The sequence below is a fragment of the Melospiza melodia genome, chromosome 5 (genome assembly GCF_035770615.1).
Source record: "Melospiza melodia melodia isolate bMelMel2 chromosome 5, bMelMel2.pri, whole genome shotgun sequence".
NCBI lineage: Eukaryota > Metazoa > Chordata > Aves > Passeriformes > Passerellidae > Melospiza > Melospiza melodia.
This window is the reverse complement of record NC_086198.1, coordinates 74,080,278-74,085,583: the sequence shown is the minus strand read 5'-3', so window position 1 is coordinate 74,085,583 and position 5,306 is coordinate 74,080,278. Positions and strand designations below refer to the sequence as shown.

The window sequence follows — 5,306 nt, the reverse complement described above, 5'->3', positions numbered from 1 at the left end:
CCCATCTAGCATAGTGATGGCAACTTCCTTCCTGGTTTAGCTTTTAACTTAGTGCAGACATTATGCAAAATAACACCTATTCATTTCCTTTTCTTATAATGACTTTCCCTTTTACTTCTCACTGCATTAACTTGCAAAAAACCACATTCTGTTCTTACATGGGCATAGATGAGGATGATTCATTCAAATATGCTCAAGATAAAATTCATGTACCACAATGACAATAAGGAAAAAACCCCAACTATTTTATATGTTTGTGGAAGTTTTTGCTTTAAGAACCCCTTAATAACCACTTCCATATACCTGCTAAACAGTAAGTCAGTTATCTTTGTGAAGGAATTTTGTTCTCATTTGGCCAAGAAGATTTTTTAAAAAATGACTCAGACCCTCATCATAAAAATTATTCAGAACCACATGAGTCAGTTATGGGGATTTTATTGTTTTATTTATATACATTTGCATGTGGCTAGGTGGAAGAAAATGTTATGTAATAGACAATCTTTCAGACTTTATTAGACTATTGATTTGACCATTACAAATCTAAAGTTTTTCCACTGGCAATCAGTGATATGCTAAGCACAATGAACTGAGGATGAGTTGTTCATATTATCAATTGCTGCTGGATTCTTTAAAGATGACAGATGTGTTGCCAACCTGTCAAGTGTCTTCAGTTTGCTTTTTACTATTCTTTACACCACAAGAAGACTGGATAGAGCCATTGCTATTTCTATGACATGATAGTCAAAATTTTTCAGCTAAACTTTTCAGTTAAAAGTGAAGTATTAATTCTGACAACCACCATGATATTCTATAAATTTTTATTATAGATGAGACTGCAAAGAACATTTCTGAAATGTTGTGAATAAAACTACCCTGAATGATGCATATGTGAAAACAAATAACTTGACTCAAATATAGAGTAATATAGTATAAAGGATTTCATTAATTCAGAAAGATGTCTTCTGAAGTATCTTTCCCAAAAGCCATTAAATATTGAGTACTAGCCAAATGAAGTAACACTGTTGAAATTAAAATAAGAAATGCTCTACAAACTCGAAATGCTCTTTTTGTCATCTAGTTACCTCAGAACATGAGTAAGGCGAGTGGAAGCAAATACAGTATTCATTCTATAGAAAGAGTCCTATGAAGCTGTAGTAAATATAAATTTAATGAAATTTTAAATGTAGCACTTTCAAGCAATGAAAGCAATGAAATCAAAGCAAAATAAATGCTGATTTTTTGACAGAATGGTATAATAGAAGCAATAGAGTACAAAAAAATCATAGGTATGAGTTGAAAAGGAAAAAATTATGCAATTTATATGTCATCCATTAGGAATTTAGCTCTACTTTGTTTTTGCTAATTTGCATTGCCCCTTAAGTATCTTCCATATCAGTTACTTACATTTTCCTGTTTTCAGTGTTGTATGGTGTTCACCCATCCTATCTGTCCAGAAGAAAAGGAGAAAACACTGCAAAACGGCAGGAGGACTTTTCAAGTACTATGTGTATCTGTCCCTTTCTGATACAGACTATCACCACTGATGGTAGTGTCTAAGGTCAGAATAGATATTCTGCTATAGGATTCCACCCAAGCTCAGGCTGATACAGTATTAACCTGTGGAATACTCTGAGGATCAGATTCTACAGAAGGTGCCTTCCAAGAACTCTGCAGTAAGCCGATGGGCCTATCTATTTTAGGGCTATTGTGATGGCAGATTTTAGTTTTGTTTTGTTTCTGAGTTCAGAGTGTCCATGTATGATCTGTCTGCACATCCCTCAGGGACATCATAAGCTTTAGACACGGCTACCTTTGGGCAGATCTGTGTGTGTGTGTGTGTGTGTGTGTGTGTGTGTGTGTGTGTGTGTGTGTGTGTGAACTGGCTGAATCAAGTGGTGTGTGTGTGAACTGGCTGAATCAAGTGGTGTGTGTGTGTGTTTGTGCACGTGTGAATGTGTGTGTGAACTGGCAGAGTCAAGTGTGTGTATGGGGGTGTGTGTGTGTGTGTGTGTGTTTGTGTAGGTGAACTGGCTGAATCAAGTGTGAGTATGGGGGTGTGTGTGTGTGTGTGTGTTTGTTTGTGGGAGCTGGCCACACACCGACCTGGAAAACATGAGCTTTCTTTCCTGGGGACAATCTTCCCTCCACCTAGCTAGTAACTTTTACACAGCTGGAACAACTATCATCTTTGAAACCCCCATCCTAATGTCAAGTTTAGTTAAAACTGGCTCATTTAATGCCAACTGGTTATTTAATGCCAGCTGGGATGAGACCTGTCAGACAGGTGAAGCACACAGCCACACACAGCCATGCAGGCCGTATTTCCGTGCAGAACGAGGCCCAGCAAGTACTGTGGATCTCATTACTGCATCCAACCTGCACCACCATGCCTCAGCAATGGCCTCCTGCACCCTTAAATCAGTTCGAGCAGTTGGAGGTGCATCTGGCTGTCACACAGTCTATTACTTTGGGAAATTATTCCACCTCTGGATGGCAGCGGTCACTGGTAAGGCATTGCGTGAGGAGGGCAGGAAAGGCTGCGTGTGTTTGCACACATGGGGTGGTTAGGAGGGGCTGCCTCAGCAGCGACTACAGGGTCCTGAGAGCAGGTGAAAGGCTGCGGTATTACTACACGTTTATTTTTCTTAAATGGGACAGCGAGCAGCTACGGAAATGTTTGGCTTTATGTTTTTCTAAGAAAGACAAAGACTCCCAGGAACCGGATGAGCCGGACAGCGCCTTCCCTGACACTTCCCCTGCCCCGCCGGCAGGGGGCGCGCCCCGCGGGCGGCGCCGCAGCGTGAGGGGAGCGGGAGCGGCCCCGGCCCCGGCCCCGGCCCCGGCCCCGGCCCCGGCCCCGGCCCCGGCCCCGGCCCCGGGGCCGGGGGCGGGGCCCGCGGGAGGAGGCGTGTCCTTCACGGCCCCGCCCCTCCGGGTCGCCCGAGCGCAGGGAGGGGCCGGAGCGGGGCAGCGGGGACGCGACAGCGGCGGGCGGGAGCGCCCAGTGCCAGCAGCTCCCGGCGGAGCGGGAGGGCTGGCGGCCGCCGGGCGGGGCGGGAGGAGAGGGCGCGGGAGGGGACGGGAGAGGGTGCGGGGGCCTTCCTTGCGATTTTTTTTCTTTCTCCGCCCCCTCCCAGCCGCGCCCCCTTCCCGGACCGTGAGAGGTGAGGAGGGCGGTGGGGACTCGACAGCGAGGGGAGGGGGCCGCGGCTGCCGGGAGGGGGAGGAGAAAGGAGGAGGAGGAGGAGGGCGAGGGCCGGAGCTTGCGTGGGGTGGGGCGGGTTCGCCCTCACGGCTACCGGGCTCCCTCCTGCCGGCCGGCTGCGGAGTGGGGCTGCGGCCGGTGCTCGGTGTCCGATGCCCGGTGCCAGACGCCCGGGCTGAGCGGGGCCCGGCGGGAGCCGCGGCCCTCGGCGGGGCAGTGCCGCGCTCGCCTGAGCGGGGCGGGGCGGGGGCGGCGCGGCGGGACGGGACGCGGGGTCCGGTCCCGCCGAGACGGGCAGCGGCCGTGGCCGCCTCGGTGCAAAGCGGTGAGAGCGGAGACCTGGTACAAGTGCACTGACACAGCTCTCGGGGACTTAACCCCATGTGTCTTAACCTTCACCTTCGCAGGATGAAATAGTGGAAAATTTTTTTTTTCAAATTTGAGACCGGTCGAACAGAATAGAGCAGTGTCTGACTGCCCCCTCACTGCATGGGGAGCGCGTTATTACACGGGGAACAGACAGAAGTATAAGTGTTGAACATGAAACAGCTGCTGCTTATATACATTACTGGTTTATGTTTTTCCTTAAAGCGTTTTTGTGGCTTAGGGCTTTGAGCTCGGACTGCTTGAGCTTCCTGAGCAGCGGGGCAGCCCATCTGAAAGCCAGCCGCCCCACGCTCCTGCTCGGCTTTTTGGGCAGTAATATCAAAACAGCGAAAAGGGAAGGTTTGGCTTTGTTCCTTTCTTTTACTTAAAAGTCGATTATGAAATTACATGAGCTAATCTCCAAATACAGTCATCTTTTGAAGAAAAAATTATTGCTCAGGTCTTCTACGAGCATAAACAGGAATAAAAACTTGAACTCGTGGTAATGGTGGTGTAGCTTTTCTGTCTAGACGAACTATGTACTGGATAGGTGAATCCTTTTTAAAAGCAAATTACACTATGTATTTTCATGAGCAATTCAGCAATTTTGCCGGAATTAATTTGATCATTTCTCACATAGGTCTTTTTGCCGGGGAGTTTCCAGGGGCATAGTTGGATTAATATTAAAAAAAAAAAAAAAAAAAAAAAAAAAAAAAGCACCTTGTTCTTGAATCTGCCTTCCTGATAGGGCAGATTGTATTCCCATTTTATGCTTTTCCCTTGCTGAACAATGATAGGGAGCATAAAGCAGGATAAAACCAAAATAATAATAGTAAATAATAACCCTAATCTGAGTCAAATAGTGTTTTCTTCTGCCTTGTGTCAACTTCATTGGACCATCCATCCCTCAGTCAGTTTCCTCTGCATGAGCAGGTCCACTACTAAGCACAGCATGTTTATACCATGGCAGTAGACTAACACATTGTGTTTCACAGAAATGCAATAACTGCTAATTTAAAATTGAAAAGAATTTGAGTGAAGATGAAGAAAATCTTCCATTAGACCATTATGGTCAAACAGTAATTGCAAGCTCTTGCTAACAATAACAATTCATATTGATGAACTTGTTCCAACTCTCTGGACTTTTGTATCACCCCTGCTTTTTAAAAGCTTATTGTTTGCTTATGTTTATGTCATGTGGTTTTGTTGATATAATTCAGTGTTTCCTAATATGGTGATATAGATTACCTAATCAGACATAGCATGACCCAATAATGGAAGTTTCTACAGCTCTGAAGAAATTATAATATGATTCTATATTTCCCTTAAAAAATTCTTGCAGTTTTCCTCTTTCCATAGCAATTAAATTGCTTTTCCTTACAGCAGTTTTACCTAGTAGAAAAATGCAGAAGTTACAAACCTGACTATCCACTGCTTGCTTCTTGTCACAAGAGCAGAATCTTTCACTCAAAGTTCCCAGCCAGGCCATGCTGCCCATAGGCATGTGTATTGTTGGGCTGAGTGGCCTTAAGAAACACTCATATGGGGGAGATGGGGTTATGTGCTGCAGGTGCAAGAATGAGGTGGTATTACCCTTCAGAGACCTGCAAGGTTCTGGAAGCCAGTAAGAAAGGCCAGACCATGAGAGGTTACATATTAGGTATCACATTATGCATGCTGGTATCATGTAAGGCTACTTTCTTTCACTGCACAGTGCAAATAGTAATTTGTTTGG

At 45.6% G+C, this 5,306-nt stretch overlaps 1 protein-coding gene across 1 annotated transcript in view; it reads left to right on the top strand.

Annotated features, from left to right (window-relative positions):
- The first annotated feature begins 3,047 nt into the window (after window positions 1–3,047).
- Window positions 3,048–5,306, top strand: part of KLHL5 (kelch like family member 5) — a 50,040-nt gene continuing 47,781 nt past the window's right edge. Inside the window, exon 1 of the mRNA XM_063157413.1 lies at window positions 3,048–3,164. The gene's annotated coding sequence lies outside the window, so the exon portion shown is untranslated. The remainder of the gene's footprint in view (window positions 3,165–5,306) is intronic.